The sequence below is a fragment of the Lycorma delicatula genome, chromosome 12, assembly GCF_047948215.1.
Source record: "Lycorma delicatula isolate Av1 chromosome 12, ASM4794821v1, whole genome shotgun sequence".
Lineage (NCBI taxonomy): Eukaryota > Metazoa > Arthropoda > Insecta > Hemiptera > Fulgoridae > Lycorma > Lycorma delicatula.
The window spans coordinates 42239776-42266828 of record NC_134466.1 but is presented as its reverse complement, the minus strand read 5'-3'; the positions used below and the strand labels follow the sequence as shown (position 1 = coordinate 42266828).

The window sequence follows — 27053 nt, the reverse complement described above, 5'->3', positions numbered from 1 at the left end:
TAGATCTTTGTTGTCATATGTTTGATAGACAAAAAGTAGTTTTTTTATTCAGAAAAAATATAATATTATCTAACATTTCATGAGTTAATAATTTTTACTTTCCCGGTAAATATAGCTGCTATATATATTAGAATAGATATATTAGTGGAGAGTATGGTGATCAGATTATTTTCAATTCTCTACGTTTTAGGATCCAACTAGTCCATCTAGACCACTCGTTCTCAAAGTAACCGAAAACGCCCCCTTTTGGGCGATAGAGGCCGTCAGGGTGGGTGGTAGAAGGCCCATAGAAAATTGGAGGTATTCGGGCGGTGTAGGAAGGCAAAGGCTGATTAAAAAAAGGCAAAAATTATGTTTTCCTGTTATTTCAAGCTAAAGTTAAATACACTAGTATAAAAAATTAAAGGGACACCTATATTTTATGATAAAAAATTATTGTATTCAAACTACTTTAATTTGCAAGAAAACAAAGAGGCTTAGAGACAAATAAAAAAAAGAATAAAGCTTGAATACGCTACTTTTTGACAGTATACTTCAGATTTAAAAAATCATCAAATTAAAAAAAATCAGTGGGAAGAGAAGTTTTAAAAATTCGAAAGTTCTTTGTGTTTGATCGAACGCATGGAGGAAACGAATTTTTTTCAGTAAACTGCATTAAACCCGTTTAAAAGCTTAAGACTAGCTCTAATTTCTTTTTTTGTATGTCAGAATAAAAAATAAAAAATTTTGTCGGTTCAGAATAAAATTACGATTTTTCTGAACCGAAATATTCCACTTTAAAGAGAAAAGGCCACTTTTGTCTTTAATGCTGCTATCTCCTGATCTAAGCAACGTATTGATACAAATAAATATGGAAATTAAAGGGTTTTGATCTAGCTTTAATGACAAATTGTGAGGTCTTTAATGTAGTGCTGGAAGTTTTGGCTTTTGATCATTTTGTGCCGAGGTATTGAAATTTTTAAAGATTGAGACTGCAACAGGAATCACCCGCTCTCAGCTTAACCCGAGATCATGTTACAGTTTCAATCATTAAAGATTTCAATACTTCTGCACAAAGTTAACAAAATCCAAAAACTACGACGCTACATTAAAGACCTCACAATATGTTATTAAGCTAGATCAAAACCCTTCAACTGCTGTTTTTAAAACCGCATCTTAAAAACAGCAATTGCAATTAATTTTTAACAGATGGTTAATTTAAAAATTTTGGGGGCACTAGGACATTTTTGATTCTCAATGTGGGCGGTGGGCGAGAAAGTTTGAGAATCAATGGTCCAGACCAAAAATAACATGTGTGTGGATCGATCGAATCGATTTTCTTCAGATTTTTCTTAAATATTTCTGTAAATGGGTTATTGATTATATTAATTGCTTTTCAAAATTAGTTAAGGGCGATATCACAAAAAAAAAACAATTTCGATTTTCTTCAGAGGCATTTTAGAAAAACCTTATTAAAGCAAATTTGTTACGTACAATGCATATATAAATAATCCAAAGAAAAAATCAACCCCACCTCTTAAAATTGAGATACATATTTTTTTTTTTGGGCTCTATCTCCCCTTCGGTTAAAATATTTTTCAAAGATCTTTTGAAAGTTTATATTTCATATATATATATAATAAAAAAAGAGAACTAAAAATAAACATATATATATATATGTATGTATATGTATATAGAGCTATCAAGAAATGCCTATTTATTTTTTTATGTTTTTTTTTTAAAATTAAACCCCGGATCTAAAGTATAGAAAAGTTTTCTGTAATTTAAGAATTTCCGAGTGTCCATTTTTGATATGTTTACCATTCTTTCCCATTCAATATAGCTATTCTAGCTATGTTTGCCCAACCCACCGGGTTCGTCTAGTGGTGAACGCGTCTTCCCAAATCAGCTGATTTGGAAGTCGAGAGTTCCAGCGTTCAAGTTCTAGTAAAGTCAGTTATTTTAACACTAGATCGTGGATACCGGTGTTATTTGCTGGTTGGGTTTCAATTAACCACACATCTCAGGAATGGTCGAACTGAGACTGTACAAGACTACACTTCATTTACACTCATTCATCCTCTGAAGTATTATCTGAAAGGTAGTTACCGGAGGCTAAACAGAAAAAAGAAAAGGAAAGCTATGTTTGCCCACCGGGGTTGGTCTAGTGGTGAACTCTTCATCGCAAATCAACTGATTTCGAAGTCGAGAGTTCTAAGGTTCAAATCCTAGTAAAGGCAAGTTAATTCTATACGGATCTGAATACTAGATCGTGGATACCGGTGTTCTTGGTGGTCGGGTTTTACTGACCACACGTTTCAGAAATGGTCGACCTGAGACTGTACAAGACTATACTTCATTTACATTCATATATGTCATCCGTTGAAGTAATACCAAACGGTGGTACCGGAGGCTAAACAGAAAAGAAAAATGTTTGCCGGAAAAATAAAAATGAATAGTTAATGAAAGATTGAACGAGAATAAAAGTGTAATCAGAGTAATTCTGAATAGGAGTGGTGACGGGTTGCAATGTATATGAGACGAGAAAGATTGATTAAAATCGATCTCCGTGGCGGTTTCGGCCTTTCATCCAAAAGTCTCGGGTTCGAATCCCGGTCAGGCATGGAATTTTTCGTACGCTAAAAAATTCTACACTCCAGCTACAAGCTAGAGCTTTTGCGTAATTCATTAATAAAAAAAATAAATAAATAGTTCTAGAAAATCAATACAAGATACAAAAAAGATAATCCAGAAAAGGTTAAAACTGGTAAACGATAAAAAAAAATTAGGGCTCTCAAGAACTGAAAAGTTTTATTGGTAATTACAAGAATACTAACCCTTGGAACATGGCCCAAGGGATCTTTTTTTTATAGTTACTCTACTTTGGGGTCGGACCTGCTTTAATATGAACATAGCCGCAAGAGATTCTGGATGAATTATTCACTTCTGCACTTCTTCCCTCATCTTTGCTCAGATGATGTTAACCAATATCGTATATACCGCGTGCCTTGATTGTTCGGTCTGCAGCTTAGTTTCAGTGATGTCCTCTTGGATAAGCACACCGAATTCTCTTCGGCGTGCTTTTCCATAAGCTGCAGGAACCGATCCTACATGAATATTGTATGTTCTGCGACATCTTCCTCCCCGTAAAAATCACATTCCTCGTAGGGTTTTAATGTCCGCGCGCATAAGTCTGCCTTAAAACATCCGGAACTGGGTCGACTCATAACCCAGTTTACCCTGTTTTCGGTACAGCCATTTCTGAAGATCAGGGATCAGCCTGAGATATAATTATCAGAAATAATTATAGAAATTATCAGCAAAGATATAGGGCAATTTATATAAATATAAACCAATAAATAAAGTTGTTATACACCCAAGTACCTGTACGTATATATATATATGAATGTTAACTTAAATGTAATTTATTTAAGTTAAGTTTTTTAAACATGGCACAGTTGGTATATAATATTATTTATATATAAATAAATGAAATTCAATCTTACCAACAGTTCGTCCGGGTTCTTTTTTCTAGTAATTTCGGTCATTCGACCATCCTCAGGAAAAATTATTCTTCAGTTTTAGATCATTAAAATTAAATTATATAGAATGCAAATTTATAAAATTTAAAAATCACAACTGGTTGTCATAATATAGAGTTAGTCATATCTGTTATGTAAGAAGGTCGCACTTATATAATTTATTTAATTTTATTTTCCTCTTGATTAGATAGAATTAAATATAATAAAAAGACATATTTTACTTAAAAATATTACCTTTATTAACTTCTTAGGTTAACACCATCAACCGTACAAACTTATAAATTAAATACATAATGTTTCACTTAAAATATTCGGATTCTGGTCAGCTTTGAGGACAAAGCTGACCAGAATCCGGACATAGCCGGATTAAACAACATATATATTAATCTAATTTAAAAGATTGTATATTTATATTATAAATTTATTTTTGAGGGAAATAATGTTTAATGTTTGTAATTCTTGAGAAAAATATGTGCATTTTAAAGGTTTCAATACAAAGGAAATAGCAATCAGATTATATAAAGAGATACATGTAATTATCTAAAGGTAAATGAGTCATGCGTGAGTAGGAGGTCTATTACAAGAGTGGGGATAAAATATTATTATCTAGGATGGGTAAATCAGTTAATTTCTTAGTATGCAAGAGATTTCTTTATGATGTGTGTATGAATATGAATTATCACTTGAAGAAACTTAGAGAATTCTGAGTGAAACATAATGAATTTAATTTATAGGTTTGTATAGTTGATTGGTTAACCCAAGAGATTATTTTTAAGTAAATATGTATTTTTGATATACACAAACACATATATATATATATATATATATATATATATATATATATATATGTATATATATATATATATTTTATAGGGTATGTACTATTACATGTACAGAATTCATATTAAAATTACATTACGATATGTACAATATAACGTAGCGAATGATTTTAATATCTTACTGAAATTTCAAAACTCATCTGGAATCTTAAGCCTATAAATGTACAAATCAAATTTTTTTATTTTTTTTTAAACTTTTTTCTTTCGGCGCCCTCAGTATTTCAAAGCCAGAAACGCACTGATTTTCAGAGTACAACGCACTACATATGTTCGATTAAGTAGACTATATACAGAGTGTCCCATATAAAACGCAACCCAACTTTATATTGGTAGGTATTGAAATAATAAAAAGGCATGTGTAAATATAAATGTAATTTTTATTATTACCATCCATTACCTTACATTTAGAGTAAATGTTGGAAGTGGCCGCCTTCTTGAATTCAAGCTTCAATTCTTTTTACAGCGTTTCTTGCTACTTTTTTCAAAGTTTGTGGCTGGATATTTAATACAGCTTGTTCAATATTGACTTTCAATCGTTCAAGTGTTCTTGGTTTGTTGCTGTAGGCTTTTTCTTTGAGATAACCCCGTAGAAAAAAATCCGCCGCAATCATATCTGGAGATCTTGGTGGCCACAAGCCTCGACCGATAACACGATTACCAAAAACTTCCTCAACGAAATCAGAAGTCGAACATGCGTAGTGCGATGTCGCACCGTCATGTTGTAGCCAGCAGTGTCTGTCTTCCTCTTCCAAGAGTGCGATGAACTGAAATAAAATATCCTGGTATCGTTCTGCATTAATGGTGTACTCGAAAAAAATTGGACCGATTATTTTCTTCCGCGATATCGCGCACCACACGCCCAACTTCTGCGGATGTAATTGTTTTTCGTGATAAACGTCGGGATTTTCAGCGCTCCAAATTCTACTGTTTTGGCTGTTTACATAGCCGTCCAAATGAAACCGTGCTTCATCTGAAAAATAACGAATCCATAACATTAATTCCCTCACGCAGAAATCGACCAAACCGTTGACAATATTGTAGCCGTTTTTCTTTGTCGGGCTCAAGAATTCGATGAACCGTTTGAATGCGATCCGTAATCGTTTGGCCGCCCGATGAACGGTTGATTTAGACGAATTAATTTCAGCAGGCAAACGTCTGATCGATTTATTTGGCGAGGCGAGTAATCGGTCTTTGATTTCAGTGACTGTATCTGTATTCAACACCGACGCAGATCTTTTGTGTTCCTTGTTATTAACAGAACCAGTCTCTCTAAATTTTGTGACTAACCTTAATACTGATGTTTTGTTAGGAGCTGGTTTATCTGGGTACTTATGGCGAAACAAATCCTGCACTGAAACCACTGATTTCGTACTGAAGTACGACTCAACAATGAAAACACGTTCATCTAGCGAAAACGCCGTCTTGTCTCTAGCAAAACACTGAACGTTATGATTATTGTTACTATCGCGTCGCCGCGATGTTCAGATGTTGGACGAGTCCATTTCAGTAACGATTATGGGAGTAAGCTTAACTTTTGAAATTTCATGGATGAGTGATTGATGGGTTGCGTTTTATATGGGACACCTTGTACAAGCATCAAGTTGAAACACGCTCACCACTGTGATTCACTGCTGCATAAGCCCGTATGAAAAATACACCAATACACATTAAAAATAACCTCAATTTTTTTTTTTACCTTAAATTGAGTGTAACTCAAGAACGACTTAGCCAATCTTCATCAAATTTTCACATACACAACTTCAGATACACTATTATAGTATATTTAAATTTCAATGAAATTGATATAGTAGTTTTGGAAATATACACTGGGTGTTTCTAAAATTGCGGGCTGACTATCTTTTTCGGATTTTACTTGTAAAATAAACAGAAAATATCCTTAGGAAAAATGGCATATTCTCCTTCGTTCTCTCCCTATCCGCCGTTTTGTTATTTTTATTTGAAAATTTTATCTCAAGTTTCGTTAAAGGAATCACATTAATATTTGGTAAGCGTCTTGGTAATAAAGTTTTAAAACTAGCAAAAAATCAGGAATTAAATACCTTCGAAAATTTCAAAATGGCGGCTGTGTTTTTTTCTCAATCCGTTATATCCGTAAATATTAGTTTTATCAGAATTTACGTTATTTTTTTAAATATTAAACCCTTTATTTTGAACAAAATGACATTTTATTTTTTAAAATCAGTTAGCAAATAGCCGAGTTATGGCAGAAAATTGATGTTGTAGTTTTGTGTGTTTTCATGTTTTCACTTTACGTTCAATTCGATTAAATATTAATTATTTTTATTTATTTTTAATTCTAGTATTGTAAATTAGTAACAAATTAAGTAATAATTTTCTCGCAATAAGATTTAATATTAAATAATAATAAAACAATTGATATTAATTTTTCACTTTTGAATAATTTTTATGCAGCGATTATTACTGTTGATCATGTTAGCCGTGTAAAAATGAAGCTTCTTTTAGCAGCATTTGTGTTCAAAGTTTTCACAACCGGCGTATCTGGAGCGACAAGAATCTTTATGGTACCTTCCAAAGTAGCCATCAACAAAGATTTTCCCTTAACATATGGGCATGTATTTTTAACGACTATATTTTCGGTCCTGTCATTCTAGCAAATCGTTTAAATGGAGGAAATTATGTTGCTCATTTTACCTAAATTCTACATTTTTTTTTAAATTAAGAGGAAATATGTAGTTTCACCACGATGGAGATTCAGCACATTTTAGTCAATCGGTATCAAATTTCCTGCATGTAACGTTCCTTGAAAAATGGATAGGCCACGGAGGGCCAGTGCCCTGGTCTGTCCGATCACCTGATTTAAATCCTCTTGACGTCTACCACTGGGACCATTTGAAACATATTATTGTTTATTCAACTCAACATTGAGGATCTTCAGCAAAGGATCCAAAATTAATTTCAAGAAATTAGGAATACTCCCGCAATTTTTGAACGGTTAAGACGATCTCAGAGAAAGACAGGAGACTTTTGTAATTTCTAATGATGGGCAATTTGAACATCTCTGATAACTTTTAACAATTGGTAACTGTTTAATTACACCTAATGTTCTACAATAATTAACGGAAGGTTATCACAGGTAGTTGTTTTATTTTTTTTTTAATTATTAGGTCTATTATTGTGAAAAAATTACTTAATTTGATATTAATTTACAATCCTAGAATTAACAGTAAATAAAAACAATTAATATTTAATCGAATCAAACGTAAGTGGAGGACATGAAAACAGACTCATAATTACATCAATTTTCTGCCATAACTCGGATATTTGTTAACCAATTTTCAAAAATAAAATGTCATTTTGTTCAAAATAAAGGGCTTAATATTTTAGCAATAACATAATTTTGATAAAAGTAATATTTACGGAGATATAACGGATTGAAAAATAAATATGTCCGTCATTTTGTAATTTGCCAAGGTATTTAATTCCTGATTTTTTGATAATTTTTAAACTATTACCTAGTCGCTTACCAAATATTAATGGATTCCTCTATCCGAACTTGAGATATAAATTTTTATATAAAAATAACAAAATAACGGACAGCGTGAGAATGAAGGAGAAATCGCAATTTTTCCTAAGGATACTTTTTGTTTAATTTTACAATTAGAATTCGAAAACGTATAGCCAGCTCACCATTTTAGAAACATTCTGTGTATATATAAGGAAATTACGTTTTAAGTGAATGGTATTTTCGTACTCCTCATACCTCAAAACATAAAGAATATTCAATTTCACCCCCCCCCCCTTAAAACGTGCAACCGAAATGTAATACCGTTTCTTCATTTATTTTATTTCTAATTAAAGAATAAATAGATCCATTTATATTAATGATTTTTTTCTTTTATAATTATTTTAAATAAATTTAAATCAATCGCATACGCGTATGTGGAAATTACTAATTTAATTTTTAACTAAATAAAATTATTTAATTGATTACCAAATAAGTATTAATAATAATAATAATATTGAATTAGATTAAAACGAAGAAAGTAATTATATATATGTAGATTCTTAATTACACACCAAACCATATTTATTTTATACTAGCAGACCCGGCTATTGCTATATATATAGAGAGAGAGTGAGAGAGAGTTTAAATGAACACAATTGAACATTTTATAAAAAAAATTAAAAAACTGAACTTCACAAATTTTACCTTTCACTTATTCTCCTTCCTCTTTTCCCTTTCCAACTTCTCCCTTTCACCCTTCTCCCTCACCCCTCTCACAGTTTCCTTTTTACCATTTCCCCTTTTCTCTTAACACCTTTTCCCCGTTTTCCATTCCCCCCCCTTTTCCCTTTTGCCCGCGCGTAAATCGGTGGTCTTTAGCGGACACACATGCGAACATGCCTTTTATATATATATATATATATATATATATATATAGAATAAAAAAGTCTGTTTGTATATTTGTTTGTTTGTTTCATAAATATCTCGACACCGGCCCCACCTAGTGGGTATAGTTTTTGAAAAAATATTTATTTTCACGTAACTAATATTGATATTCTGAATATGAACCAAGTCGGTCCATAAATATAATTTTTCTATATATTTCAACCCCAGAGCCATCTAGCGGATACATTTTTGGCAGAGATAATTCTTTCCAGGTAAAACGTATTCTGAATATGAGGCAAATCGGGCCATACATACAATTTTTCGAAATATCTCGACGCCAGCGCCACCTACCGGGTCCAAACTAATTCAGAAACCTTCCCTGGCATGCGTCCAACCATTCCCCAAAGTTTCATCGCTATCGGATGAACGGTTTAGGAAGGCATAAGAGACGTACAGACAGACAAACATTCATTTATATATATACATATATTTATGTGTAGCTGATTCACGAAGAATGCTCGCAAACTTTCAGGACCTGTTTTAATGGTGAAAATAAAGAAAAAAATTTGAATATACTAGATAGATTCAATTTAAATTGGTGGGTTATTGAAAACTGCCAAACAGTATAGGAGAAAACTAGTACTCAACTTTATTTATAAAAAGCACACCCTTATTTTTCTTAAAGAAGGATGAAATAGTGTTTTACTACTTCCTTGTACGAAGTAAAGGAAATATTGTGATCGCGAAAAATTTCAGATTTCAACGGAAATATCCATTTTGACCATCACTGAATCCATTTTGACTAGTTTCGGCGTGACGTATGTAAGTACAGAAGTACAAAATCCAAAAAAATTGTATTTTGGAATTTTTCTTAACTGCAATAATAAGCCCTCACTGAGAGCTTTTCAACAATATATCTTAAGTGGTACACTTATTTTCATTGGTTCCACAGTTATAGCCAAATAAAGTTTTAATTAATGAAATATTTGGATCGTACAAGGGGTTCGAATCCGACATCATTTCCTTTTTTTCCTTTTTATTATTATTTTTTTTTTAATTAAAATAAATTGATTTATTAATGATTATTAATCTGTGATTGTAAAAGTTTTTTTACAATAAATAATAATTCAATAACAATAGAAAAAAAATCAATAGTTATTAGTGAAATTAAATTTTATGTACTTTTAAAGATGTGTAGGTGTAATTAAGAGGCGTACAAGGAAGTCATGTGGTGTCCGCATCAGATTTCTTTGTGATTTAAATGGAAAATAAGAGATTTCTCTAAGTAATATACGTAATTACGTATTTTTTTTTCTTTCTGGCAGAAGACAGGATAAAAATCTTTCTGTACTTTTTCTTGGGGTATTGTTTATATATTTACCAATTAGGCCACTTGGCTTTAACCATCCCGTAAGTATGATGATAATAATTTTTATTTAATTATTTTCTTTATTTATAATTGTATAAAAATAATTAGCATTCCCGACGCGACTTCGCCTGCTCTATATGGTTACATTCGTTTTCCCGTTGCGGTAAATTTTTTTTTTATCTTATGTTTTTTAGTCAAGTAACCAACCCGAGCCGGGTGCAGCCAATCGCATCGTACGTACAGTGGCAGTGATTGTGTTGGTTGACCCGCTTCGTTTTACATCATTATACCCGTTAGAAAATCGAAATTAAAAAAAACCCGAAAGTTTTTAGACTATTTTTTAGATTAGGAAGATATTTATAAATAAATATTTTATGTAAAAGATAATATATATTTTATGTAAAAGATTCTTAAATATTTATGTGGAGAATATTTCCAAGCCAAAATCTAGTGAATATCTCTTTTACTATAGTCGGAAATGGGGAAAATTTTAATTTTTCAACATTTTGTTTTTTACTTTTCATCACCCCTTTCAAGGTTGAATTTCATAAGATTAAAAAGTGTTTTTTTTTATATATATATATAATATTCACATGAACATTACATAAATCGAAAATCAAGTTGATATCCTAATTTAAAAAAAAAAATAATGATAAAAACAAATAATAAATTTCATTATTACTCCGTTTTATATCTTTAAATTTGGAATTTCGAAACTTCTTTTCTTAGTGTGCACTTACACCGTAAGAAGAACGTGTATACAAAATTTCATCAATTCATCTTCACTAGTTTTCGTGTTGATTATGAACGACTCTTGAGTTTATTTATATATATATATATATATATATATACTAGCTTGTTACCCGTCGCGGCCTCGCCCACGCTATACTTGAATTTTAAACATATTTATTGAATGTTTTGGAGTGATGCTTTTGCTTATTATGTTGCTATGTTTAAAAGATGATGTCAGAAATAGATAATAGAACTACTGTTCTTATCAATCATAATCCTCATTCATCATCATAGTTACTTGCGGGCTCCCAAAAAAAGTCTACCCTTTTTTCCATCCCAGCCCTCCAGGCCCAGTGCTTTTAAAAATCTACTAATAAATACTAAAAATTTCTTAATCGCATGTTATTTACAAAATTTTTTTTTAATAAATAGTTAAATAACAAACAACATAAGTAATAAAAAAACATTAAATAAGAACATGATTACGTGTTGATGCCCGTCAAAAAATGATAAGATTTTTTCTTAAATGTTTATAAACAATAAATAACAACATTAATAATTAATTTTAATTAAATTATTAATAAATTTTACTACCGTAATACATTTATTCAATACCGATTAATCTTAAAACGTAAATATTTTCGACACAAATAAATCGATATTATCAATTACTTATTTGAACCTCTTAAAATAATTATTTGAACCCCTTAAAATCAAAATTTCGCAAAATCCTTTCTTAGTGCACGCCTACTTAAAAATACGAAGATACCCTGAAAATTTCAAGTCTCTACCTATAATAGTTTTGGCTGTACGTTGATTATGAGTCAGTTAGTCAGGACATTCTCTTTTATATATATATATATATATATATACATACATGTATACAAATTTTCATCAATTCATCTTCAGTAGTTTTCGTGTTGATTATGAACCACTCTTGAGTTTATATATATATATATATATATATATATATATGTTGTTTGTGTGCATGTGCACTCTCCTGAACTCCTGTACTCATATTCAACTAAGTCGGACGTGAAAAGAGATTCTTGTTAAGGTGAATAAAACGGTTTCTTAGTCCTTTACTGAATAAGTTAACGTGTATATATATATATATATATATATATATATATATGTGTACACACACAAACACACACTTTTGTCATTAGATTCTTTTACAATGAAACCTATTCTTTTTTTTTATTCTTTTCAAAAACCAGTTACGAAGTTTTATTGTGAATCATTTCTTTGCATTAATGATATATATATATATATATATATATATATATATATATATATATATGATTGGAGTTACTTTTTTTATGTATTATTTAGTGAAGGATATGTCCTGATTTTTTTTCAAACGGTATTTTATCGTCATTTTTATTAGAAAAAAACGTATTTATATATATATTGTAAAAGAACGCGTTATTTTCTCATATTAATGAGAAAAAATATTATATTTAATTTTTTATAATTTATTACTTTTTTGTCTTCAAAAGAGACGTGTTTGTATGTATTTGTTTTTTTATATGTATATATAAGTTTTAATAAAATAACTGTCAGTAAGAAAACTTTAAAAATGAATATAAAAAATTATAAAATTTATATTTTTATTCAGTAGATATTAAAGATGGAAACGAATTCATATTTCAAAATTGTGAAATACTAGATGGAACAAGTGCGGTTCTGCATAGTTACAAAATTTCCACTTTATAATTTGTTTGAAATTTTTGTCCGCCATATTGGATCTGCAACATTGAATCAATTTTTTTTTTTTTTATTAAGAAAGTGTGATGTATGATTTTTTTTGGAAACTTTTACGAGAAAACCGTTGGCAAAAAAACCTTTCTCTCTCTCTCTCTCTCTCTTTCTCTCTCTCTCTCTCTTTATATATATGCCTTGGTTTTTGAGTTATATGTAATATATGCAAGAATAAATAACTAATGCCAGGAAAGTATTACAACTTTTTTTTGGTCAGTATTTTTTATTTAACTTAACCTTTGAAAGTCTTTGTCATTGATACTTAAATTCTTAATTTGTGGTCACGGATAATTTAATGGTTTCTGTTAAATTAGAATTCCTAGTTTTTTTTTTTTTTTTTTTTTTTAATTCAACATTAAATCCATTTAGGTAGACTATATATACACATATACACAGAGAACTCAACTCATCCTGTTCCTGTTAACATTTCCCGGAATACGTCTGTTATTACGGTACTTCTGTACTTTAGACCTACTTTTATAAAACAGCTAACTATATTTTGTAATATTATTTATCGTTGTTTAATTATTATTCATTATCCTGTACAGTTACGTACATAATTTTATTGTTCGTTCAATCTATTCTTTCATGGTACATCATTATTAAGTCTTGTTTTCTCATTTATGAATATTTATATATTTAACATCTAACAAATACCTGATAATTTGAATTTCAAGAGACCGTGAACTGCGTATTGTTTTATTTACATTATGATTAATATACGTGGTAGAAATGGATGTTAAGAACATGAATCCTTTTCAAAATTCTCCATTGCCAATGAAAAAATATCTGATGTAGACACTACATGACTTCCTTGTACGCCTATTAAATTACATATACACATTTTTTAAAAAGAAAAGTACGTAAAAGTTTATTTCATTAATAACTTATAATATTTTCTCATATTTTTTTTTATTGTTATTATTGAATTATTATTAATCGTCATTTTTCTTACAATCAGAGGTTAATTATTAATAAATCAATATATTTAAATTAAAAAAAAGGAAATGAAGTTGGATTCGAACCGATGTGTCTTCCCCTTGTATTATCCAAATATTTCATTAATTAAAATTTTATTATACCTCTTTTTTTAATTTAAATATATTGATTTATTAATAATTATTAACCTCTGACTGCAAAAAAATTACAATAAATAATAACAATAAGAATAACTATAATTAGAATAAAACAACAACTAGAATTCTATACAGAAGAATTGAGAGGAGAGTGGGAGAAGTGTTAGGAGAAGACCAATTTGGTTTCAGGAAAAGTATAGGGACAAGTGTGAAGCAATTTTATACCTCAGATTAAGTAGAAGGAAGATTAAAGAAAAACAAACCAACATACTTGGCATTTATAGATCTAGAAAAGGCTTCGATAACGTAGACTGAAATAAAATGTCCAGCATTTAAAAAAAATTATGGTTCAAATACAGAGATATAAGATCAATTGCTAACTTTTACAGGAACCAGACAGCAACAGTAATAATTGAAGAACATAAGAAACAAGCCGTAATAAGAAAGGGAGTCCGACAAGGATGTTCCCTATCCCCGTTACTTTTTAATCTTTACATAGAACTAGCAGTTAATGATGTTAAAGAACAATTTAGATCCGGAGTAACAGTAGAAGGTGAAAAGATAAAGATGCTACGATCTGCTGATGATGTAGTAATTCTAGCCGAGAGTAAAAAGGATTTAGAAGAAACAATGAACGGCATGGATGAAGTCCTACGCAAGAACTACCGCATGAAAATAAACAAGAACAAAACGAAGGTAATGAAATGTAGTAGAAATAACAAAGATGGACCACTGAATGTGAAAATAGAAGGAGAAAAGATTATGGAGGTAGAAGAATTTTGTTATTTAGGAAGTAGAATTACTAAGGATGGCGAAGCAGGAGCGACATAAAATGCCGAATAGCACAGGCGAAACGAGTCTTTAGTCAAAAATTAATTTAAACGTCAAGAAAAGATTTTTGAAAGTATATGTTTGGAGTGTCGCTTTATATGGAAGAGAAACTTGGACGATCTGAGAAGAAAAGATTAGAAGCTTTTGAAATGTGGTGCTATAGGAGAATCTTAAAAATTAGATGAGTGGATAAAGTGACAAATGAAGAGCTGTTGCGACAAATAGATGAAGAAAGAAGCATTTGGAAAAATATAGTTAAAAGAAGAGACAGACTTATAGGCCACATATTAAGGCATCCTGGAATAATGGCTTTAAATATTGGAAGGACAGGTAGAAGGAAAAAATTGTGTAGGCAGGCAACATTTGGAATATGTAAAACAAATTGTTAGGGATAGGGTGTATACCGAAATGAAACGACTAGCACTAGATAGGGAATCTTGGAGAGCTGCATCAAACCAGTCAAATGACTGAAGACACAAAAAATTTAAAAAAATACAATGAAATGGAATTCTATGTACTTTTCATTAAAAAAAAAAAATGTTTAATTTTATAGGAGTACAAGGAAGTCATGTGGTTTTACATCAGATTTTTATATATATAGACTTTTAATTTCTCATATTTTTTTTTAGGTGGTGTTTATAGAAGAGGGGATGAGGTATAAAAAATTGTAACGTATTTAAATAATATCTTACTGTATGGGATTTTTTTAACTTTGAATCTTCAGGTTGAAAGTCGGATGCGCCTGCATACTTTCTCGATGGTCAGTATTCCTTTTTTTTTTTTACAGATAGAATGTATTACGTTAATGTATGCATACAAACAAATTGTATAGACATTTGTTTAAATATTTCGTAACGAGGTATGAACTAACTGGTTTTAAATTTTATTTTATTTATCCTATTATAAACTTTGCCACTATTAACGTGTGTATAATTTAGTTTATGAAATGTAAAAACAAAAATAATTAACTATTGTTTATTTATTGTGTAGGAACATAGTAAATAAATAAAAGTGAATTAAAAATTACATAATCTTCGTCACAGTTAATGACCTAGCCAAGGTTTATTTATATTATGACAATATATAAGTATATATTAAATTACACTTTGTCATTTAGATAATTAATACTTTTATTTCATGATGAAGTTTACAAGACCGTAAAAACAATTAGAATTTTACTTTTGTTTACTAATATTATGAATAATTATTATCATTGTGGCATGTTTAGAAAATTAGTTTCTTAAGTTTTCACTAAAACAGAAATACTTTGTTAAACTATTATAATTGACCCACCGGGTTAGTCTACTGGTGAACGCGTCTTCGCAAATCACCTGATTTCGAAGTCGAGAGTTCTAACTTTCAAATCCTAGTAAAGGCAAATTACTTTTATACAGGTTTGAATACTAGATCATGAATACCGGTGTTCTTTGGTGGTTGGGTTTCAGTTAACCTCACATTACACAAATGTTCGATCTGAGATTGTACAAGATTACAATTCATTTACACTCAAACATATCATCCTCTGAAGTAATACCTGACGGTGATTCCCGTAGGCTAAGCAGGAAAAAAACGCAAATCTTAACCGATTTTGACAAACTTGTTGAAATCACGTAAACTTGTTGGGAATAGAACCCTATTAAGAACCGTAGTTTAAGCCAAAAAATAGGGTATTCGGGGGTAAATTTTCAGATCTTTTTTGTTCTATTGGACGCAATTTATTTATATTTTCTTAAGAATAAACTATTTTGAGAGATAAGACTGGTTTGATGCTTCCTCTAAAAAAAAACCTAAGTAGTATAGTTAAAGCATACAAAATACTTATATTTATACTGTCATAGGTAATATTTAAATTAATGATAATATAGACCAAATTAAATGTTTAATTATATTTATTTTATTTTCTTAATTTTTACTCTGCAATATGTTCAACTGGAGAACAATAAGCACATCCCACAACGCACCTCCAGCACAATAACCCCCCCCCCCACCACAGCGCAAAGAAATGAGGATAATATTTATGAAATGCAGTCTTGTACACACTCGGACCAATTATTTGATGGGTGGTTAATTAGACCCCAACCACCAGCGTATCCACTGTCTAGTATTCAAATCCGTATAAAAACAGCTCTTACTAGGATTTGAATCTCAGAACCTTCGACTTCGAAAATCAGTTGTTAAATAACTAATCTGCTACGACGAGTTAACCAGTAGTCCAGCCCGGTGGGCTTTTATTTGTAAGCCATTAGAAATATTTTTTGGACTGTTTGATATCCTTACGAGAAATTTAGATGCTTAAAGAATAATACAATAAATATTATTTTTTTATACGACTGCCCAAAAAGGAGAGTAATGTTTTTAGGGTGTATATACGAGGGTTATTTTTTTTTTCAAGGTCCGATCGGTCGCGAAATAAAAACCCGCGCAAAAGTCGGATGAACCTTTGCGCATATGTGTTGCGCAGCGTATCGTATGTATGTTTGTTTGTTCCACTGTAGTACCTCAACTACTGAACCAATTTAGACGTATGACCCCGCGTTGGAATCCTTATGTTACAGGGAGTGTCATAGGCTATATAAATATGTGTATATGTATGTGTAATTGTAACTAAAAGGCCAGTAAAAAATCATATATACGATTCTAAATGGGTAATCAATGGTATTTTCAGTATCAATTTATTTGTATCCAAAATAGTTGTGTTTTAAGATGTACTACGATATTTAATGATTGAATTACGGTAGTAAAATGTATTAAAGTTGATTTCCAGCGTTTTTTTTTTTTTTAGACATCACTACTGCGCACAGTCAAATTTTATAAGGCGGTGTCAGGGGGGGAGGACCAAATATCTTTATGTTTTGGAGTTTCTTGAACACGATTTCGTAATATTTATTGACATATGTGTGTTTGAATAAAATATTTTCGCCCGCTCTACCGGATGCAAATCTTAACCGATTTTGACGTAACTTAGTGGAGTGGTATAAAACTATTGGGAATATACCACTATTGATTTTCAACCGAATCGGTTCACAGGAACCGGAAGGAAGGAAACAAAAATGTAAGTTTTTCGGTACGTTTTGTAAGTTGCCCAAGGAAATCTGCTATTGTGACACATTTTTGCAACAAAGTTTTTTTCTGTTTTCACAATCTCCCATTGAAAAAAATGATATTATTATTTTTTTTTATTTATAGTACTATTTTGGTGAAGAAGAAAAAATCTGTAAATCGATTTCAATTTTGTAAGTTAACAAGATATTTCCTTTTAGCCACATACAAAGTATTATAAAATATATTTAGTTTATTTTTACACGAGTGCCCGAAAAGGTGTGTAATTTATTTAGGGTGTATGTAAATTTGTCGCACATTAGCAGCTTAACGGCTAAACCGATTTAGATGTATGACCCCGCTTGGAATTCTTACGTCACCGGGAGTGTTATAGGTTATATAATTAAATATATTTATATATATATATATATATATGTTTAAATAGATTCAAAAAATTTGAAAAAGAAATTATTCTATATGCAAATACTACATACAAAATTGTTACCCGCAATGGTCTTTAATTACGCTATGTTAAAGAACAATTATTGTCAGCAAAGTATTTTTAGGTAGATTTCATAAGAAAGCTACCTATTGTAATAGGTACCATGATTCGACTTCCGGAAAATTTCGACATATCGTCGCGTTTCACATCTCCCTGACCGCAAAACCACCGTCAGATCAAAAGTTTGTATAAACATTTATATATATACATATATATATATATATATATATATATACACATATATTTCACGTTCTTGTGGACACGATAAATGACATAATTTTGCGCCAATCACTTTTAAATTGATTCCTAAAAATAACTGGACCCAAAACTTGCTCCAATTTGTTAACAGCCAAAATCGGACCATCGGGGTGGAAATAGGGGGACTTTTTAGAAAAAAAAAAAATATTGGTATACATTTTTTATTAAGTAGAATATCGAATTCGTTTAAAGTTCCTAGTATTTTTTTTTTTTTTTTGAATAAAGGCCTAAAATGTATCTAAGTAAAGTTTTTTGATATCACCAACCACTGGTCCAGGGGTGGAAAAAATGGGGTTTCGAATATAAAAGAATTTCTGCTTCCCTTAATAGGCACAATATCGAATCGGTCGAAGTGGTCTTTAGTCCTCTAAACATTACCTAAAACTTTTATCTGAATCAAATTTTGATACGACCAACCCTTACGGCAAGGGATGACCAAAATTTTGCTGGATTTGTAAGATGGGGTTGTCGTATGCTAAACATGTGAAACTTTTTTCACATGCAGCTACTGTCGTATTGAGTAAATTTTAAGTTTTTCTTAACTTTAAGGTGAAAATCTTTTTTATCCTCTACTTAGTACCAGTGAAATCTATCTCCGTCTTCCGGCATGCCGAAAGGAATTTTTTTTTTGGCAGTCGTGTTTTTTTAATATTTATCTCTTGTTTATAGAATTTCATAATTTTTTTCTTCGCAAAAGATTTTAAAATTAATTCGTTGTTTTTGTTGTTTTTATGTTATAATTTTGTTCCACCTTGCAGCATTTAGTATGTTAATGAGCTATCTATTTAAAGTTGTGTATTTGTTTACTCTCGACAAATATTACTTTACAAAAGAAAAGAAATAATCTGTATAAGCTAGTGAATGCTGTTTTATCGTGTTATTATTTTTTTTTTTTTTTTTACTACCACCGTCTGGTACACGCAGGTAAACAAAAGAAAAAAAGAAAGTAAAAAAAAAAGGCAGAATATAAAAAATGAGGTCAGAATAAAATCAGGTCGGTTTCCTGTAGTATGAGAACTCTCTTCTTTAGTTTTATTAATGTATAAGTGGGTATAGTAGACAAAAGACAGTTTAATAGTTGGGTATACTGTCCGTAATTAAATATTCTCATTTACCCTTGCCGGACGTTTTTTTTTTTTTATAGGCTTACGTATACCATTAGAACATTTCCGTTTAGAAAAAAGTATGTTCTACACGTCTTCTAAACAAAAAGATATTTTTTTTAAAATATTTCTTAGAAAAAGAACAGTACGTGTTATTTTAGCATTTAGCACAAAATAATAGATAAATTACCTGTTTAATGGTAATGAATGTTTATTATAATGCGTAAATAATTTTTTTCCGGACTTTGAAAAATAACCTTAATAATACAACTGCAGGAAATTTCGGTATAGTTAACTATAAAAAAATGATTTTCATCTAATTTTTTTGTATTTCACAATATATTAGATTCTGTAAACATTTAAAACACAAAAATGACATTTTTTCTGTTATTCCTCACCGAATGTTTAATTTTTAATAAAATATTAATGTTTTTTTTAATAATGAAAAAATTTATCCCGTTAATATTTATCATGTTAAGATTAAGGTTTGAGATTAAGGCTAACGTTTTCAGCTTGAAAAACCGAAATATGTTAAACTGGACAGTTTAGCCCGTACAAAATCCTTTTAATTAAAATCACCTTCTCGTTTTTCATACTTTCTTTCTTTTCTTTCTTTTTCCTGTTTAGCCTCCGGTAACTACCGTTTAGATAATTCTTCAGAGGATGAATGAGGATGATATGTATGAGTGTAAATGAAGTGTAGTCTTGTACATTCTCAGTTCGAACATTCCTGAGATGTGTGGTTAATTGAAACCCAACCACCAAAGAACACCGGTATCCACGATCTAGTATTCGGTTTTTCATACTAAAAACTTTCAGCTTCACCTTAACGGGAGGCGATGTCAGCCTCAGTGACGTCAGTAGTAGTGTCTCGGCCTTTCATCCGGAGGTCCCGGATTCGAATCTCAGTCAGGCATAGCATTTTCATACTCGCTACAAATCGTTCATCTTCTCCTCTGAAACAATACCTAACGGTGGTTCCGGAGGTTTAACAGGATAATAAAAATCACTCACCTCATTCTCAAAAGCAATGCTTAACGGTGGTCCCGGAGATTAACGGGAGGTGAAAACAAAAAAAAAAAAAATGTTTTTTCCGTCATGTAATAATCCGATGTTTACTGATTCCATTGATGTGTTACTTTTGTATATTAGTGAAATATTTCGTTGTGTAATTAATTTAAAAAAAAATATTATATGTGTATATATATGTATATGAAGTCTGATTTGAATCAATGTGCCTTCCCCTTGTAAGATCCAAATATTTCATTAATTGAAATTTCATTTGGCTATAACTCTAGAACCAATTAAAATAAGTACCACTTATTATGATATATCGTTGAAAAGCTCTCAATTAGAGCTTATTACTGCGGTTCAGAAAAAGTCTAATATCCATATTTTTTGGATCTTGGTCTAGTCGATTGTAATCAAAATGGGAAGTACACAACTAGATGTTACAACAGTCCGAAATCCAAAAATTCTACATTCTACGGCTAATCGTTTTTAGTTACGCGAGATACATACGTACGTACAGACGTCACGGTGAAACTAGTCAAAATGAATTCAGGGATGGTCAAAATGAATATTTCCGATGAAATTTGAAAACCGAAATTTTTCGTCATCACAATACTTCGTACAAGAAAGTAAAAAGAAAAGAATCCCTTTCGGCACGCCGAAAGGTGGAGGTTGATTTCACCGGTGCTAAGTAGGGGATAAAAATATATTTTTCCACCTTAAAGTTAAGAAAAACTTCAAATTTACTCAATACGACAATGGTTGCATGTGAAAAAAAGTTTCACATGTTTAGCATACGAGAAGCCCCATCTTTTATAATTCCAGCAACATTTTGGTCAGGGATTGGTCATATCAAAAATTGGTACAGACAAAAGTTTTAGGTAATGTTTAGAGGAGTAATGACCACTTTAAACCGATTCGATACTGTGCCTATTAAAGAAGGTATGATTTTTTTATCTTCATAAGCCCATTTTTTCCACCCGCTGTGCCAACCAATGGTTGGTGATATCAAAAAACTTTACTTACATAATTTTTAGGCCCGTATCCAAAACATAGTAGGAACTTTATACAAATTCGATATTTTATTTAATAAGAATGTTATAGCGTAATTTTGTTTTATCGTTAAAGTCCCCCCACTTCCATCCTCATGGTCCGATTTTGGCTGTTAACGAACTCGACCGAGATTTTGGGACGAGTTATAATTTTTAAGGAATAATTTGAAAGTGATTGGTGCAAAATTACGGCAGTTATCGTGTCCCCAAGAAAGTGAAATATATATATATAAACTTTTGAACTGACGGTGGTTTTGGGGGCGAAGATATGTCGAAATTTTCCGGAAGTCGAATCATGGTACCCATTACAATATATAACTTTCTTATGAAATCTACCTAAAAATTGAACTTTTTTTTTTTTACTGTATATTTTATTTTGATTAATTCATAGATAAGCTGAGATAACTTATAATTTTTTTTATATCTTAAGAGTACTCATTCTAAAGTAATCGATCATTAACAAAACTCATAAGTCAGAAAAGATTCTGCTCGGACTAATGTTTCTAGTTTAATAATCATATAATTTAATATATCCTCGTGGGTTTGTATGTGAAAGCAATATTTATAAGATTACACCCATATGAGTCATAATGTCCTTACAATTCTACACTCTTTCTTGTGGGTTTGTCTACTCCTTTAATATTAGGGATGAAAGAACGAACTTTGTGAAAGTGAATTTTCCTAAAACAATATACTCCTTTGTTTATCTAATGTTATTAATTAAATATATTAATTTTATCATCAGTATATCCTGTTAATCTAATAGGATATGCAGCGATCATTCTCGTATGACAATTCAGTTTTAATTGATTAGTAACGCGGATATGAAAATGGAAAGTTAAAAAAATATATAATTAAATCAATAATAAATGGTTTCTATCTGTACAAAATGATAATTAATATTAAAATCTTTCTTCGTAATTTATGTATGTAAAAAACATTTATAGAGGATTAATTTCTAATAAGATGCCACACCTCTGAACTTTAATGCATTCGTCAGCCAGGCTTTGAACGGAAAATTTGGACATCTACAGATAGGCCGACAAGGACTTATACCCGGCCTCCAAGAATTCCAGATCTCACACCTTGCGATTTTTTCTTGTAATGGTATATAAAAAAACATTTGTAAAATATACGCCACCTCCGTAACTTAAAGGAACGGTTTAATGAAGCAGTTGTAACCATAACAGATGATATGTTAATTCGGGTGTGGGTAAAAACGGAGTATCGATTGGGTATTTTCTGAACGACTAATGTGGTCCACATATTGAAATTTATTAGTTATGTAAAAAAAAACTGTTTCAGATGACAAATTACATAAATAAAAATCAATTGTAACTATTTTTGTTTTCATTTAATTCATATTCAAAACCCCACCATTCTTTTATGAAAAATCTTATTAAAAATATTTTTTGAACATCTTGTGAAGGATTTATTTATTTTTTTTGGAATTAAATATTTTTAACTTGCTAGTACGAAAAAAAGGAAGTATTATGATCGCGAAAAATTTGGGTTTTCAGATTTCAAAGGAAATAACCATTTTGACCATCAATGAATGCATTTTGACTAGTTTCGGCGTGACGTTTGTGCGTACATATGTATCTCGCATAACTCAAAAACGATTATTCATAAGATGTTGAAATTTTGGATTTTTAATTGTTGTAACATCTTGTTATGTACCTCCCCTTTTGTTGGCAATCGATTGAACCAAAAAGCCCAAAATACAAACCAGTTTGATTTTCGACTTTTTTTTAAATTGCAGTAATAAGACCTCATGAGAACTTTTAAACGATTTATCATACGTGGTACTTATTTTCATTGTTTCCAGAGTTATAGCCAAATAGAATTTTAGTTAAAGAAATATTTGGATCTTACAAGGGGAAGGCACATCGGTTCGAATCCGACTTGATTTTCGATTTTTTTTTTTTTAATTTAAATATATTAATTTATTAATAATTATTAACTTCTGATTGTAAAAAAAATTACTATAAATAATTATTCAATATTAGCAACAAAAAAAAAACATCATAAGTTATTAGAAATCTAACCTTGTATTTACCGCTTGCCAGCGGTAAATACATGGATCTCTCTCAAGGAGAAATAAAAAAGAAACCAGCAGTGATCATCCAACGGGAATTTTTAGCAGCCGTCAGTAGTTACGAAGAACATATTAGAATTTATACTGACGGTTCTAAAGCCGAACATGGTGTTGGATGCTCAATATATGTAAATAGAGAAGCCCACTTTTGGAAACTGCCAGATGTGGCCTGTGTCTACACGGCTGAACTCACTGCAATTCAGCAAGCTCTTCGCTACACTGAACACTATTGCGAAGAGAGAGTGCTAATATGTTCCGATTCTTTAAGTGCACTTGTCGCAATTCGGAACAAGAACATTAAGGATGTCCTAATTGCAAACATCCTGTCCATTTTATACGTTATAAATCAACGAGGATGCGTATTTGTATGGACTCCGGGGCATGCTGGTATTACAGGTAATGAAATCGCAGACGAAGCTGCCAGAAAGGCAACAGTCTGCGATGATTTGGATGCATTTCCTGTAAGAGTGGCAGATGTTAAAAACCGTCTAACAAACATAGTAAAAAACAAGTGGAATGCTGAATGGAGGAGTTTAAATACAAAATTAAACTCAGTAAAAACTCCTCCTTATAAATGGAAAAGCGACTTTAAGTTGAATCGCCGTGAACAAGTAGCGGTGAACAGACTTAGAATCGGTCACACGCGATTAACAAATTCATATTTGTTAACCGGCGAAGTGAGACCAATGTGCGGTGTTTGTAATAAAACACTGACAATCAAGCATCTAATAGAAGAGTGTACCATATATGATGACCTCAGAAAGAGGTTCCGTCTTAGAAATAATATTACTGCTGATCTGGATAATGGAAATGAAGAAAATATAGTTGCATTTTTACACGCCAGTGGACTTCTTAAAAGTCTATAAAATGAACGTTTAAAGCTGTGATAAAAGAATCTCTAAGCGGTAGTTTTATTTATATATAAGGGAGTCTCGAAGCGTGGCACGTATAGTGACGGGAGGTAGCCCTCTTGCCTAGGCCATTTTGGCTCACCTGCACTCAAGAGCAGTGAGTCGGGGTGTGTCCGATGATGGCATGGGGGACCCTCAAGGGTGGATTGAGGGCGCGAGGCTATGGGTATGCGCGGTGCATGCCTGTAGCCTGTTTATAAGAAGGATTCAACTGCCACGGCACCCTGGCGCGACTGATATGGTGCTCAACGGCGGTTCTGATCGCTCCGAGGGTGCTTAAACAAACTGTAAACGAGACTCGTAGAAGAAAGAAAGAAAGATATGGTATTGATAAGTTGAATTTTTTTTAATTTCATGGTCTTTTGAGAACCTTATCTCAAATTTTAATATTGGCCCTTTACACCCCGTAAGTGTTGTGTGTTGTACTTGTCTTTTGTGTAGTTTGTGTTTTTAAATAAAATGTAAGGGCCCTTTACACCCTTACATATGACGATCCAGATGGTGATACAAATTACTTTTAAAGAATGTGACGAGGGCTAATGACTTTACCATTCGATGCCCGTAAAAATTCAGTTAAAAAAAAAAAAGAAGTTATTAGGGAATAAAATTTTATGAACTTTTAAAATTGTGTGTATGTAATGTAATAGGCATTATTACATATGTGTATATGTAATAGAATTAGTGAAACATCTGATTATTTAATATTAATGGAAAATTGTATTTTAGAATCGAATTATGTTTATTTATGCATTTGTTTCAGTATATTTGATAATAAATATCGCTATAAAATTCAGTAAACTTCTCCTGTTTCGTTTTTCTTTTCATTTTGTTGATCGTTACGTTGTAATAATTTAAAAAAACTTAGTATTAGGTATAAGACATACATTTATTTAAAGAGTAATAAAGGGACTTTTACTCTAACCTAATATTTCAGGTAAGATTGTTGAATTAATAATTGTATAATATTTGTTGTTAATAAAAACTAATATTTTAGCAATTTGTAACGATCCACTTTATTAAAGAATTCGAGGATCGTATCTTACTTTCAAATGAAATAAGTTTAAATGTACATGTAATTTAATAGACGTACAAGGAAATCATGAAGTGTCCACATCAAATTTTTTTCTATATAATTTTCTTTTTTAACTTTTGAATGTAAGTGAAAAAATAAAATTATTAAAGTATTACGAGGGAAATATGAAATGTGATTACTTTTGAAAAGCGGAACATCATTACTTTTGATAGAATGTACAACCTCAAGATATAAATATTAATATTGATAAAATAATGTGTAGAATAAAATAAAATAAAGATATAAGTATGTAAATTCGGAATTGTTATTAGAAACAGCATGGTGTACCTAATATGTTGTTCATTTTATTTAGATTAACGTTAGAGGATTATACACGTCCCCGCCCTTTCTAATCAAACGCACACGTACAGTACATTACAAAGAATTCTTGGATAAATATAAAAATAACTGTTACACTGAAAAAAATTTCCCTTTCTAGTTTTTTATTATGATTTTTTTTTAACTACCCTTTATAACCTTCAACATATTTTTTATTCTTCTCATTCCGATCTTTTTTTATTTATTTTTTATATTTTCTTTTTTTAACTTAACATTAAATAATTACCCCCATCGTTTTACATGTTACTTACATAGAAAAACTTATCTCTGCTAAAAATGAACCCGCTAGATGGCGCTGGGGTTGAGATATTTAGAAAAATAATATTTATCCACTGATTTGGTTCATATTCAGAATATGAATATTAGTTACGTGAAAATAAATATTTTTGGAAAAACTATACCCATTACGTGGGGCCGGTGTCGAGATATTTACGAAACAAACAATTATAGAAACAGACTTTTTTATTATATATTTATATATATATATATATATATATATATACATATATAAAAGGCATGCTCGTATGTGTGTTCGCTAAAGACCAAAAAACTAATGGACCACCGATTTACGCGCGGGCAAAAGGGAAAAGGGAGGAAATGGAAAAGGGGAAAACGGGAAAGGCTAAAAAGGAAACTGGGAGAGGGATGAGGGAGAAGAGTGAAAGGGAGAAGTTCGAAAGGGAAAAGGAGAAGGAGAAAAAGTGAAAGGTAAAATTTGTAAAGTTCAGTTTTTTAATTTTTTATTAAATTTTCAATTGTGTTCATTTAAACTCTCTCTCCCTCTCTCTCTCTCTCTCTCTCTCTATATATATATATATATATATATATATATATATATATGTATGTATATAGATAGATAGCAATAGTGAAGCATTGTCTGCTAGTAAGTAAATAAATAAGATCATATAATTCTGTATGAGTAAATTATTTTAACTTTACGTTTAGATAAACATTGAATATACTCTAAGAATGGTGTGCCCTAGTTAAAACTTTCACTTAATAAGCACTCTTTTTTACCAACATTTAGAAAAAAGTACGGTATTACGAGGGTTGCTGTTTATATTTCTGGCCTAATAATGAAAAAACAAATATTTATGATCGAAATTGGTTTTACTGTTTTTTAAAATATTCTCCATGAAGATCAATACACTTCTGCATGCGTTT

General features: G+C 30.8%; 1 protein-coding gene and 1 long non-coding RNA gene across 2 annotated transcripts in view; one reads left to right on the top strand and one right to left on the bottom strand.

The window, feature by feature from the left end:
* LOC142333227 (uncharacterized) overlaps positions 1 to 27053 on the top strand; it is a 141502-nt gene that overhangs the window by 58032 nt on the left and 56417 nt on the right. The window contains exon 4 of the long non-coding RNA XR_012758558.1: positions 15134 to 15264. This is a non-coding gene — a long non-coding RNA (uncharacterized LOC142333227). The remainder of the gene's footprint in view (positions 1 to 15133; positions 15265 to 27053) is intronic.
* The window catches only part of LOC142333226 (uncharacterized), an 89594-nt gene that overhangs the window by 43776 nt on the left and 18765 nt on the right, over positions 1 to 27053 (bottom strand). The window lies entirely within an intron of this gene.